Source organism: Pyrus communis, chromosome 15 (assembly GCF_041283825.1).
Source record: "Pyrus communis isolate YQ-2024b chromosome 15, ASM4128382v1, whole genome shotgun sequence".
In the NCBI taxonomy this organism is placed as follows: domain Eukaryota; kingdom Viridiplantae; phylum Streptophyta; class Magnoliopsida; order Rosales; family Rosaceae; genus Pyrus; species Pyrus communis.
The window spans coordinates 6,207,380-6,221,089 of record NC_142579.1 but is presented as its reverse complement, the minus strand read 5'-3'; the positions used below and the strand labels follow the sequence as shown (position 1 = coordinate 6,221,089).

General features: G+C 35.5%; 1 pseudogene; it reads left to right on the top strand.

Annotated features, from left to right (window-relative positions):
- The first annotated feature begins 2,010 nt into the window (after positions 1–2,010).
- LOC148690439 (secreted RxLR effector protein 161 pseudogene) lies at positions 2,011–3,000 on the top strand (annotated as a pseudogene).
- Positions 3,001–13,710: the final 10,710 nt, after the last annotated feature.

Genomic DNA, 13,710 nt, shown 5'->3' with positions numbered 1-13,710 from the left:
ACAGGTGATAAACGTTGGTTTCATTCATTCTCAGATAAAAAGGTAAGAGGCACGGTGACCTTTGGTGATGGTAAGAAAGCCAAGGTCTCAGGTGAAGGTACAGTTAAAGCACCTGGTTTACCTGCTTTGCATAATGTTTTACTTGTTGAAAACCTTACTGCAAACCTTATGAGTATTAGTCAACTATGTGATGATTTTGGTAAGGTTATATTTGATGAAATTGAATGCATAGTGAGTACAAAAACTGGTGAAAAAGTCATTTGTGGACCAAGGTCTGATGATAATTGCTATTGTGCTATGGCTAATGGTTTGAATGTTTGCTACAGGGTTGAAAACAATATCACTAATCTATGGCATCGAAGATTAGGACACATGAATTTTAGAGATCTAATCAAAATTTCGAAGAAAGAATATGTAAGGGGGTTGCCCACATTAAGTGGAAAACCTGATTGTCAAATAGGAAAGCAGACCAAAAGCTCACACAGTCCCACCAACTTCTCATCCACATCAAAACCATTGGAACTTATGCATATGGACTTGGTTGGTCCAATGCAAACTCTAAGTTTGGGAGGTAAAAAGTATATACTAGTTCTTGTGGATGATTTCACTCGCTTTACTTGGGTTGCTTTCTTGCATGATAAATCTGAAGCATTTAAATTTTTCTCTGTTTTATGCATGAAAATTCAGAATGAAAAACATGATACCATCATTAGACTAAGGACGGATCATGGGACAGAATTTGAGAATCATTTCTTTTCTGAATTTTGTGATGAACATGGCATTACACATGAATTTTCTGCTCCTATCACACCTCAACAAAATGGGGTGGTTGAAAGGAAAAATAGAGTCTTGCTTGACATGAGTAGAGTGATGCTTAATTCTGCAAATTTGGCAAAACATTTTTGGGCTGAGGCAATATGTTCTGCTTGCTATACTGCTAACAGAGTGTATTTAAGACCAAAGTCAAAAGCAACTCCTTATGAACTTTGGAAAGGGAAAAAGCCTAATGTGAGTCATTTGAGAGTCTTTGGGAGTACATGTTACATATACAAAGATAGGGAACATCTAGCTAAATTTGACTCACGGAGTGACATTGGTATTTTTCTTGGTTACTCTCTAACTAGCAAGGCTTATAGGGTCTATAACACTCGAACTAAGGCTGTAATGGAGTCCATAAATGTTGTGATTAATGATTCTAATTTGGAGCAGGTCAAGCAGATAAAGGATGATGATGATCTTACTGAAATGCAAACAGAAAGTAGAAGTAATCAAGCTACTGCAGTGAATGATGCTTCAAGTATCCCAAACTCAGAAGACATTCATGACACATCATCTCAAACACTTAAAATTGGAGTTAAGCAAGTAAAAAGAGATCACAAGCCTGAAAACATCATTGGGAAGCTCAATGATAAAATGAGAACTCGAAGTCAAGATGTTGAAGAAATAAGCTACTTGTGTTATGTCTCTCAAATTGAGCCAAAAAATGTCAAAGAAGCCATAGTTGACAATGATTGGATCTTAGCCATTCAAGAAGAGTTAAACCAGTTCGAAAGGAATGATGTTTGGTACTTGGTTCCACGGCCCAAGGATGCAAATGTTATCGGTACCAAGTGGATTTTTAGAAACAAGACAGATGAGAAAGGGAATGTAATTCGCAATAAAGCTAGATTGGTTGCTCAAGGATACACTCAAGTGGAAGGTCTTGATTTTGACGAAACTTTTGCTCCCGTAGCAAGATTGGAATCAGTAAGATTACTGCTAGCAATAGCATGCCATCTCAGGATCAAGTTGTACCAGATGGATGTCAAAAGTGCGTTTCTGAATGGGGTGTTGCAGGAAGAAGTTTATGTGGAACAGCCAGCTGGATTCAAAGATCATTTTCATCCTAATCATGTTTACCGACTGAAAAAAGCATTGTATGGTTTGAAACAGGCACCCCGGACTTGGTATGAGAGGTTGTCATCGTATCTGCTTCAAAATGGTTACACTAGAGGAGCAATTGACAAAACTCTGTTTGTCAAGCGGGTTAAAAGTGATTTAGTTGTTGCTCAAGTTTATGTGGATGATATTGTGTTTGGTTCTACCTCCAATTTTCTAGTTTCTGAATTTACTAATATTATGAGTAATGAATTTGAAATGAGTATGTGTGGAGAGTTGAATTACTTTCTTGGTTTGCAGGTCCAACAAGTTAAAGATGGCATGTTTCTCTCCCAAACAAAATATGCAAAGGATCTTGTCGCTAAGTTTGGTTTGGAAAGTGCCAAACCAGTAAGAAATCCTATGAGCACCACAGAGAAGCTTCACAAAGATCCTACTGGAGAACCAATTGATCAAACGTTGTATAGAAGCATGATAGGGAGTCTACTATACCTTACTGCTAGTCGTCCCGACATCTCTTTTAGTGTTGGTGTTTGTGCTCGATTTCAATCATGTCCTAAACAATCACATTTGACTGCTGTTAAAAGAATCATACGATATGTAAGTGGCACTTTAAGCTTTGGAATTCATTACTCATTTGACTCAAATGTGGAAATTGTAGGATTTTCGGATGCAGATTGGGCTGGTAATATAGATGATAGAAAAAGCACTTCCGGCAGTTGTTTTTATCTGGGAAACAACTTAGTCGCGTGGCATAGTAAGAAACAAAATTGTGTCTCACTCTCCACCGCCGAGGCTGAATACATAGCTGCTGGCAGCTGTTGCACACAACTGTTATGGATGAAGCAGATGTTGTGTGACTATGGTATAGTGCAAGGTAAGTTGATAATTTTTTGCGATAACCAAAGTGCCATTAATATCTCAAAGAATCCTGTTGAGCACTCTCGCACAAAACACATTGATATAAGGCATCATTTTATTCGTGATCTTGTAGAAGATGATCTTCTTGCATTGGAATATATTCCCACTGATAAACAACTTGTTGATATCTTCACAAAACCACTGGATAATAATCGATATGAACATCTCAGACAATCCATTGGTGTGTGCGCCATTGCCTGACTGTGTAGTTTTCAAATTGCCAGTAATGCATGTCTTTCGTCTGCATATGTGTCTTCCTATATATATATATATATATATATATTTTTTTTAATCCCTCTGTGCTGCTACGATTCTTTTGATCTCAGATTGGATTACTATTATGGTTTCACTGCTCCATTAGATATAAGGTGGTATTTTGTCTATCGAGAACCTGACATTGCTCTTTACTATTTTGTTTGTTTCAATTTCTCACTATCTCAAGTGTTTGTGGGGGTCCGAATTCATGTTCAAACATACCTTTCTGATTAGTGGGGCACTTACGCTAGTTTTTTTGTCCCCACTCTGATTGACTATAAGCACTGAAAAAAAAAAAAAAAAAAAATGAAGTGAGTGCATGCAGTAGCAAGTTCAAAGTTGCCAGGCACACAACGAAGATATGTAAACGTCTCACCGTTGTGACAACCGCTAGCAATAATGTGTCTCAAATAAATTATGCAAGGCACACAACGAAGATATGTAAACGTCTCACCGTTGTGACAACCGCTAGCAATAACGTGTCTCAAATAAACGATGCAAGGCACACAACGAGGATATGCAAACGTCTAAACGTTGGGACAACTGATAGCATCTGTGTCAATTCTTAGTTTGGTACTCTCATTTCATTGCTTAAAGAGAAATTTACAATATGCTTAGAGTTTGGACAAAACAGTTGGTTTGTATGGGCTCTTTTGGTTTGTAAGGGGTGTTGACTATGGTTCCTTAATCCCACACTCTTGAGACACACTTACACTTCCTCACACAAGTTGTTTTAAATTCCCATACTCTGTCCTTGGTTTTCTAGTCCTTAAATTTCATCTTCTCTCCTATGGTTTTAGTTAAACTAAATGGATTATCCTGTATGCTGTGCCTAAGAGGAACTAGTACTGCACTTTGGGATTGGCATTCTATTTTTTTTTTCTCATGCATATTTCTCTCTTTATCTCTTACTGGCAATTTGAACTATTATTTCTTGGCATGGCATACCTTCGCTATGTGATTTCTGATCCGCTGCATTTGATCTCTCTTGCTTGGTTATTTTCGTCTATATTTGGATTTCCCTTGACAAAAAGGGGGAGTAGTTATTGGTTGTTAGATTCAGGGGGAGAATACTATCTTTTGTGCTTCACCGGTAATTCGTGCATGTGCAGATAAATGAAGTTCTCTGGCACGGTTGTTATTTTTTGATTGGGGATTTTGTCTAGGAAATGCCAAAGGGGGAGATTGAAAGTGTATTTAAGTTTGGCTATTTCCTAGCAAATGTAAAGAGTCTGTAAGTTGATTATTCCTAGTCTTAGGATTTTTTTGTAACTTGCAAAGGTTGGAGTCTGCGTTAAATGAGGAGCCTGATTGACCAAGATTGCACGACAAAGCTTTTTTCTGGTAAGAATCATTTGCATTCATTTAGGATTTGTTTTCCCTATTAAAGATTGATTAGGTGTGGGACTCTAGGGTTCTATTCAAATCAGAAAAGAGTCTTAAATAAGGAAGAGGTTTAAATAGGGCCAATCTATTTGTTTATTAGGGTTAATTGTAACCTAGTATATAAAGGGTTGCGCTGGCGGCTTAAAGGGAGACCTTTGCACGCTAATCAAATTGGGAGATTGTTTTATAAGGTCAAGGGGGAGAAACTAAAGGTCGTTAGGTTCTTAGTTTTATCGAGGTGATAATCTGAGAGCATAACATATCATTCATTCATTCATCATGGAACTTTGTGTAAGCTTCACTTGTGAGGAAGATCATCAACCTGCGTGAATCGGTGTTCATCCAAGAGAAGGTGAAGAGGACGTGTTCGACAAGACAAGAGTATTTGATCTAGCTTATGTTATGGTGTAAGAAAGTATCAATTGAGTCTTGTATAAGTCCTTGCGTTTTTTCTTAGTGAAATTGGCTGTGTGCCTTGAGGTTTTTCTCTCCTGTGTGGAGGGTTTTTTCCTCGTGCGAGATTTCGTACAAATACTCTGTCTTTGTTTATTTTCTCATTTTGTTGTGATTTAATTTTTGGTGTGAAGAACCAGGATTGAATCATATTTCAATCCTGCATATTGCTGTTTAACATTGATCCATCCAGGTTTGCAATTTCACTTAGTCTTGTAATTCAGTTGCTTCAAGGGCAAATAAGTGTTTTTGTTTAAACTATGCTTTAGGAACATGTTCTAAGCTTTCCTTTGTATCTTCAAATAGCATTACATGTAAACCATTAAAACTCTTACACATTGATGTTTGGGTGCCAACATCATTGTCTTTTGTAAGTGGCTATAAGTATTGTATCATCTTTGTTGATGACTATACTAAGTATATTTGGTTATACCCTATCAAATACAAGTTTGAGGTGTTTTTGACATTTATGTTCAAGAATCTTGTTGAAAACATGTTAAGTTCAAGAATTGTAGCTTTTAGATCAGATTTTGGAGGAGAATTCCTTAGTTCTGTATTTTCTCAGTATTTACAAGTTCATGGTATTCAACATTAGTTAAGTTGCCCGCATACACCTGAGCAAAATGGGTGTGTTGATCGCAAACATAGGCATTTGGTATAAACAGCAAGAACACTTCTTGCAACCTCAGGTGTTACTCACATGTATTGGTTTGGGGCCTTTTCCACAACTATTTATCTCATCAATAGGCTTCCAACAATCTCTAAATGTTCACATTGGGAATCTCTTTACAAAAAAGCCCCAAATTATACAACTCTCAGGGTGTTTGGTTGTAGTTGTTTCGCTTGGCTCAAACCCTACACAACTTCAAAACTGGATCCAAAGAGTAAAGCTTGTGTTTTCTTAGGTTATAGTCTACGTCATAAATGATATAGATGTCTTGACATTCAAACTGTGAGAGTTTATATTTCCAGGCATGTTCTCTTTCACGAGGTTACTTTTCCATTTCAAAACATAGTCAAACCCACATCCAATCCTACTTCTTCAATTTCCCAATCTCTCAATCAACCCTCAAACCTCCCTCTCAACCCTCAACCTCTCTTGTTAATCAACCTTCCCCATCTATTCCATCACCTATTCAACTTTCCCAACAACTTCAACATCCTACAAATCAATCTTCTTACCTTGTACGAATACTCACCCCATGCAAACTAGGTCTAAATTTGTCACAATCAGAATTTTACTCACTTTGGCTGCTCAGTTTGACTGGTTTCTAAACCAATTGGATGTTAGTAATGCGTTTCTCCATGACAGTATTTCTAAAAGTCTTTGTATGCAGCAATCACTAGGGTTTGAGGATCCCACTAAGCCCAACCATGTTTGCAAATTACACAAATCTCTTTATGGTTTGAAAAAGGCTCCTAGAGCCTAGTATGAGAGGTTACATGGTGCTTTATCTTTTCTTGGGTTCTCTGGTTCTCAAAATGATCACTCTTTGTTTATTAAAAGAGATCATTTGGTTTTTTTTCTTTGTCTATGTGGATAGTCACATGTAGTGGCGGAGCCAGAAATTCCGCTCAAGAAGGGCCTTTGAGACAAATAAAAGAAATCACATTAAATATAGCAATATAATTACTTGGAGAAAATTTAAAGTTTTTTTATTGGCACTTAAAATTTATCAAACAAGAGTAATGGGGCTTTAAATTATTATGAAAAATTTAGTATTGGGATGATTATATTATAAGAAAAACACTTATTTATGAGCTTTAATAATAAAAAAAAAAAACACAAAAAGATGATTCAAACAACAATTTAAGGTCATATCTCAAAACTATTACCATGAGATTTTACTTTCAACACAATTGGATTTTCCTCTAATTTGAAATTAGTAACTCAACATAACTGGATTTTCCTCTAATTTGAAATTAGTTGTCATATGGTAAAACAAAAGCCTAATTTTAAGTTTAGTTTAAACTTAAAAAGCAAAAAGTTGTTGATGTCATCGTGTTTTGAACCCATGAGATGATGGGACTGTCAAAATATACTAACCATTGCATGACAAGCTCTTTCTTGCAAAAGGTGGCAGGCAACATATTTAATTTAAATTATAGGATAGGCCTAGGCCTTACTTGGTCTCTATGTGGCTTCGCCCCTAATCACAGGGCTATCTTCTATTACTTGTCAATTTGTGATCTCACAACTCAGTTCCCTATTTCCTATCAAGGACTTAGGACCTGCTCATTATTTTCTTGGTCTTAAAGTCAAAAGATCAGTTGCTGGTATCTTTGTTTCTCAAACAAAATATATTCTTGATCTTCTTCAAAAAGCAAAGATGGATGGTGCAACACCATGCTCCACACCTCTGAGCACTTCTAAACTGGATCATACATCACCTATTTTGGATAATCCAACTAAATGTAGGTCTTTAGTTGGGGGTTTACAGTATCTTACATGGACTCGGCCAAATCTTTCCTTTGTTATTAGCCTTGTCTGCCAGTTTATGGACAGTCCACAGCTCTCTCACTTGCAAGCAGTGAAAAGAATTTTGAGATATTTGAAAGGTTCCTTGGATATTGGCTTATGGTTTTCTAAAAATTCAAATTTTCTCAGCATTACTGCCTTCTTAGATGCTGATTGGGCAAGCTGTTCACTTGACAAACGATCTACCAATGGTTTTTGAATATTTCTTGGACAATCCATTATTAGTTAGAGTGCTAAAAAGCAACCCCCAGTGGCAAGATCTTCCACATAAGCTAAGTATCAGTCTCTGGCCACTCCTGCTGTTGAAATAACTTGGATCTACAAGTTTCTGGTTAACATTGGTTTGGTTCTTCCCTGTGCTTCCAAGTTATGGTGTGATAACATTTTAGCTATCTCATTAGCTAAGAATTCCATCTTCCATGCCCACACCAAACATGTCAAAATTGACTATCACTAATATAAGGGAAAATGTCCTCTCCAAAGCTATCTCAGTACATTTTATATGTTCTCAAGATCAAATAGTTGACATTTGCACGAAGTCACTACCAAAACCAAGATTTCTTCTTCTCAGGCACAAACTGTCACTTTGAGTTCCTCAGTTCAGTTTGAGGAGGGCTAATAAGAATCATTTAGTAGAAAAAGGATAAAACTTTGTTTGTTAAATTGTTGAGATATTTTGTCTTTTCTGTTTTGGTAGTTATAGTTTTTTAGAGTGTGGAGTCCACACATGTGCAGAGGTCAAGGCTTGTAGATATATTCTTGTAAACTTATTGACGAGTTCATTCCATATTATATATTTTACCCTATTCTTAGTGTAACTTGGTAATTATTTTGGTAGAATTTTGATACTTTCCTTTATATTTTCAACATAGGACATTCGAATTCTTCTGGAGCAAAACGCAACCAAACGGATGAATTTTGGAGTAATTCAAATTGAAGGACATTTGTGTGTTCCTTAACTTGTTTGTATCAAAATTTCAGCAATTTCTACCAAGCAGTTGTTTTCTGGCGATTAGTTAAAGGAGTTGTGCGTGTTGTTGGAAAGTGACGTTTTTGGGCTTAACTGCGATTTTGGAGCCCAAGATGACCTTTGATGGGTTTGTGGCCTTCAGGAGAAGTGTTCAGAATAATCCAAGCTTTAAATTCAGCTATCTTGGGCCAGTTTTGGAGCTGATATAGGTCCAAAACGTGGTTGTGCAGAATTTTAGGCGAAATTACCAAGTTAATTTAGGATTATGTTTCATAATTTATTTTAATTTATTTGGTTACCAAGTCAATTTAGGATTATGTTTCATTATTTATTTTAATTTATTTGGTTTCCTAGTTTCATTCTAAGACCTTTTACTAGGAGGATTTAATTAGAGTAGTAGAAATAAGCCTTTTTGGCCGGCCCTAGTTTCTTGTTCTTTATGCAATTTTTGGAGAGAGGATTTTGGCCAAAGCTTATTAGAGATTTCAAGACTTATACTTTCAAGGTGTTTTCATTCTTTTTCTATTTCAATAAAGACTTTGTGATTTTTATTATGAATATGCGTAACTAATCCTCTTTGCTAGGGCGAGGTCATGAGCCTTAGCATGAATATATAGTTTTTATTTAATTGCTTGTGATATTATACATGTATACTTTGAATTGTTAATCACTGTGTTTAAACTATATTTGTGTCTTAATGATTAGCGACCATTAAGATGTTTACATAAGTAATTGTATGCAATTTCTGTGAAATGTCACCCTGAAATTGAGGAGTGCTTCTTGTGGTTAGTAATTGTAATTTCACCTAGGGCGAATGTCACGTCTTAGGGGTTACATGGTTTTTCAAGGGGGTTTCACAAAGCGTAATGAGTCAAGCATGTTTATATTTGATTTGAATGCCACAGACGGATTGCATGTTTGATATACGTTCTAGCTTGAATGCCACAAGTAGGATATACTTTAGGAAACCTAACCTTCAAAGTTGCATAGTTGAGAATCGGTTTCACGTTAATCTATTTAAATTAATCCCTGTGGAGAACGACCTTACTTGAGTCAACTATACTACGATAATCTTGTTTCTCTTGCAAGTATTTTAGGTGTTTTAAACCATTTTTTGCGCAGGTGGTAAAAATCCTATCACTTATCATTTGAGTTAATGAGAATTACAATTCATTTAAAGTTAACATAAACGAAACTACTATATTTTTCAAATTTTAACATCAAACTCAAAACAGAAATTGAAAAACTAAAACCCTACCCAATGACCAGTTTCAGTCTTCCTCGTTCACAAAATGACCAATAATTTTCGTTTATTTGTTGACATTTTGCATCGATATTTAAGGTTGTGGTTAAATTAGACAAGGAAAAAAATTTATAGAAGAGTTGACATTGTACAAGAGAATCAAATTTCTACACCAATACATTATAATGTACTTCAATATAGATATTTAAGTATACTAACTCATTATAAATATATTTTAGTACAAACAGTTAGGTACAAACTAACTCATTGGAATATAGTTTGGTATTGACATTTTAGGGAAAATATTTAGGCACACTAATACATTATAATGTATTTCAGTATAGACATTTACTCAGACTCAATATAATATATATTACGGTACCAATATTTCAGCACAAAAATTTAGGTAAACGTACTAATTCCTTTTTTAAGTACGCTAATTCATTATAGTATATTTTAGTGGCTTGTTTTATTAACACTCCAAATATCATGGAATACATCTACATACTTAATACACCGCATATTTTTTTTTTAATAAAAAATTATCTTAATAGATCTCACATACTTTCCCATAATACGTGCACACCCCACATTTTCAACATACATCGTACAATTCTACATACACACGATGCTTCACATCTTAGGTGCAAATACATATCTTATATTTTACTTTTGTGTAATCAGAAAACAATAAAATCGGGTTGAAGAAGAATGTGGGTTGTTGGTAGAAAATTGGATAGAATGCCTTCATGAATCATTGATAGAAAATCGAGACACTCTGAATGAGTTTTTCTTCTTATTTTTTTCGGAGTTTTACAATGTGCACAGCTTAAGTGGTGATTATATTCTTAGCAGCAAAGAGGTGTTCAATTTTGACAGTCTTCTTGTGATTGTATTCTAAGCAGCAGAGGTGTCCAATTTTGACAGTCTGCATGTGATTATATTCTTAGCAGCAGAGGTGTTCAGGTTTTCTTAGCTTGAATCTAGAACAAGAGACTTGGAAATTTGTATATTGGTGGCATTTGAATGACTGAATTCGGCATGCAGCTCTATCACGAAGTATATTTCAACTTCTTCAGCTTGACACGCGGTTCAGAGGGCTACATAATGTATACAAATAAAACCAGTTTCAATCTGGTAATGAAAGCTTTAGTATGGCTGCAAACTTGGTATTCTTTTCTCATCTAAAGATTCAAGCAGGAGGTGGATGTCCAACTGGAAAAAATAAAAAATTGAAACGTTTGATCTAACCATCTTTTGGGATATACACGTTAAATGTGATTTGAGGTTATAAATATTTTTGAGATATACACCATCTTTTGGGATATACACCTTAAATGTGATTTGAGGTTATAAATATTTTTGAGATATACACATTAAAAGTGATTTAGGATGTATTTAAATTTCTTTTAAAATCTTATGATGTCGAAATTGTCATTGCATTTTAAGGTATATAAGTTACTTAATATTAAATTTTAATAGGGTATATTCAACATTATGTAGCGTGCTAATTAAAAAAAGCCTATTTTAGTACCTTTATATATTTGCATAGTTTTTAATGTCTCACTCAAATATTTTCTTATTTATGTAGTGTGAAACAAGAGCACACAAACGCTGAAATTTTTTATTGTATGTTTTATTGAAAATATGACTCTAGCCATTGAAATTTAATTTTTTCCACATAAAACCTGACATAAGTTTTTACTCGAATAAAACTCATTGACTAAACTCCACATAAGCAAATTTATTAATTATGTTTGACATTACACATGAAAAATTTTCAGATGCCTAAAATAATGAATTCCATGCGGATTATTAGGGTCAACTAATGATTTTACAAAATCAAGATTTACATATACATGTAGGGATTTGTTGGTTTGGATCAATTAATATCAATTTGATAATCATTTTTCAATTGGCACAAAGTTAGGGATTTTTCGGTTCAGTCTTTCCTTTTCTTACCAAATTTAAGAAGGAGAAAAGCTTATGGTTTTGGTACTCTCGAATTCGGTCACATCCCGGCCTAGCCCCCACCACATCCCGGGCTCGACTCCACTGTAGCACGATATTGTCCGTTTTGGGTCCGACCACGCTCTCACGGGTTTGTTTCTGGGAACTCACACGAGAACTTCCCAGTGGACCACCCATCATGGGATTGCTCTCGTGCGAACTCGCTTAACTTCAGAGTTCCTACGGGAACCCGAAGCCAATGAGCTTCCAAAATGCCTCGTGCTAGGTAGAGATAGGAATATACATATAAGGCTTACATCATCCACTTTCCTAGACGATGTGGGATGTTACAAATTCCAATTTACCATTATAATTTACGTACTTTCTATTAATGTACCCACTATTATATTATAGGTAAATTACCAACAAAATAAGAGAATTTTGTTAGAACATATCATGGGTAAATGTTCAGAGAAAAAAATATCATAGGTAAATTGCCAAAAGAAATATGAGAATATTTTTTGTATATACTGTAGGTAGATTACCTATAATATGGCACTATTATTTATGTACGTAAATTAGTAGAGACGTTTTACTATTATATGTCTGGTGAATAATTTACCCTGAAAAATAATGTAGTCAAGATTTAAGGTAATGCATTAGATTGTTATAGAGATTTAAAAAAAAAAAAAAAAAAAAAAACTACTAAAGTTACTCAGTACTACGGTCTGATAGTATTTCTCTTTACTTGTAAGTGAGAGGACTTAGGTTCAAATCTCGTGGATGGCGAATTCGATTCCAAATTTGCCCATTATGTGGCTTAATCGAACTCCCCCATTCCTCAGTTTAAAATTTATCGTTTACTAAAAAACGTTAGGATGATTAATCAGATTTTAATGCCCTTGATTGAAACTAAAATTCAAGTGTGTGAGAAACGGAATAAAAGGGTTGTGGCAAAAACTGTAAATAATTTGTAATAGTATATATTCTTCTGTGGCAATTTATTTGACATTTGGGTTTTTGTTGAATGTTTAATTATATGTGGGTTTAAGTTTAGAAAACATGAGTTGTGAGGCATCTCTAAAGAAACCCTATGTTTTGTTACTTGAAGCCTGCATGTACATGCACTCGCCTTGACGAGGATTGAGGAAGAGCCAATCTGGGTTACCGGGCTAATTAAATTGTCATCCCTGAATATTAGAAGTGTACGCAGAAGTATTCGAAGAATAAAAAATGTAACAGCTTTATTCTCAGTTCTTTTATATATCAAGGCAATTCACATATTCCTCGACTCGAGAATCATATCACGCCATGCAGCAGTCTTAGTCCTTTATTTTCCGAAAAGCTTTCAATTGTAAATCGTCTTCCAAGGATTGTATTTGTAAAATAAAATAACCTTATAACTTGCAGCAGAGGCCGTAGGCTGCGATTCATCCTTGGCCTTAACGATAAGTTCATAGTATGTACCTTCTAAAAGCAATGCGGATCTGCCCGAAACCACGCGCTCAAACACCAACTTCGTTTTCGCTTCCTTGTTATGCTCTGAGGCTGAGAACTGTGCAAGTTTTATAATCTCTGGGTCGGTGGTGGTTACGGTTCTCCAGCCCCCATCAAACTCTTGTGGGGTTATGTCAGGGTCAGCCAGGGCGACGGCGAAGGGAAGGATGACCAGCGTGTTAGGGTGATATTATATGCATGTTTTATACCTCTTTTACTTATCATTTGGTCATGATTTTATATTAAATTGGTCAGTTTGATATGTTTTGTGTGAGCTTTGTAGAAATAATAATCGGAGATAAATGTGATTTTTTAAGAAGAATTATAAAGAAAGTATGAAGGAGTAGTGAAGTGGACTGCTGCTATGTGAGAGTTGTGCTGGAATTTGGGCTTTAATCCCCTTATTAAGAGGCAGGAGGGAGGGGGAGGGGGGCGGGGTAAGAGGGGTTTTCGTTTTCTTTTGGAGATCCTAAGCAAGAAAGGTGGAGAACCAAGCGCCGCAAGGATTTTTGGGAGAGGCTCCAAGTTTTTCCCAGTGCATATACACACTCAAATACAAAGTTGGGGTTCAAGTTTTAACCCATGTCATCGAATTCATCCATGTTTGTTATTAGTTTGATCACGAACTAAGTCCTTTTACTAGGACTAGGGTGTACTCTTATCATGAACATATAATCC